The 1,308-nt window shown below is 25.2% G+C and overlaps 1 pseudogene; it reads right to left on the bottom strand.

The window, feature by feature from the left end:
- Positions 1 to 832: 832 nt before the first annotated feature.
- On the bottom strand, positions 833 to 910 carry LOC113784381 (small nucleolar RNA snoR114; annotated as a pseudogene).
- Positions 911 to 1,308: the final 398 nt, after the last annotated feature.

Below are 1,308 nucleotides of genomic sequence, written 5' to 3'. Positions count from 1 at the left end.
TTTTTCTTCTTTACTTTAAAATAAAAATAGAAAATATAATCCATTAACAAATGTTATTATTATTATTATTATTATTATTATTATTATTATTATTATTATTATTATTATTATTATCATCATTATTATTATTATTATTATTATTATTATTATTATTATTATTACGTTGATTTTTTTATTTTTTTGATACATATATAAATAAAAATAATAATAAAAATAATAATAAAATTGAACAACACATAAATATTTTCTACCCAAGAACTACGTGAGTTTTGATTTCCCCATTGCACCTGAGGATACGTAGGAGCAAAGTCTTCCCCTTGTCAAACCAAATTAATAAGAAAATATTTTTTGTTCTTTTAATAATATAAATAATTTCTTTTTTTTATTATTCTTTTTGGGGTAAAAATAAATAGTCTATATATAATTAGTTATAGGGTAACCATTTTAACAGACGTTGTAGGGTGATAATATTTTTGCTACTCGTAATCGACTCTCAAATCCGAATTTTTTTGTTCAAAAATCATTATTTTAGGTTTTATCCAATTTTTCCTTCAAACTCCTTTATCGCGGACAAACTGGACGCGACAGCTGGCGACTCCACTGGGGATTTTTGAGAGTCAATCCCAATCTAATTAATTATATATAAGATAAATCAAGATTTATTTAAATAAAGATTTATTTTGAAAATAAGAAAAATCAATCTAGATTCGTGTCTAGTTGTATTCATCTTGTTGTTGTTATTTCCCCAAAATATGCAACATTCTTCCACCAATTTTATATATTTAACTAATATTAATTTTTTAACTGGTTTGTAAAAATGAAAATCTAAAAGGAGCTCAAATAGGCTTATTTCCATCCCATAGTTCGGGTAGTGATGGACCCACCATCACAAGCGAATTCATCATTGCTTTGAAATTGTACACTAGTTAGGAATCGAAATCAGATCTCTACATTAATATGTAGTTATGTACCACTAGACCACTAGTGTTTGTTTTATTTGATTTCTCTAGTTTTATGTATTTAAAATGCCAATGAATATTGAACGATTACGTTTATTGATATTTTTGGTGTTTTGCAAGATTTGTTTCTTGCAAGTATCTCTATAAATTTTTACTTTTTAAGGATATGATCTTTACGACTTACATTGAATTAATTAAAATAACTAATGTGTATACATAGTATATGGTGTCTTGGAGGATGTGTCTGAATATGTGTGATAAGTTTTTAACTTATGTACTATCCCCTTGAACTATTTATGTTGCAACTAGTTTACAAGAATTCTAATTTAAGGAGGAATTTTGTCTTAAA

This window comes from Cicer arietinum, chromosome 3, assembly GCF_000331145.2.
Source record: "Cicer arietinum cultivar CDC Frontier isolate Library 1 chromosome 3, Cicar.CDCFrontier_v2.0, whole genome shotgun sequence".
NCBI lineage: Eukaryota > Viridiplantae > Streptophyta > Magnoliopsida > Fabales > Fabaceae > Cicer > Cicer arietinum.
The sequence above is the reverse complement of the archived record's forward strand: the minus strand, read 5'-3'. Positions and strand labels throughout refer to the sequence as shown.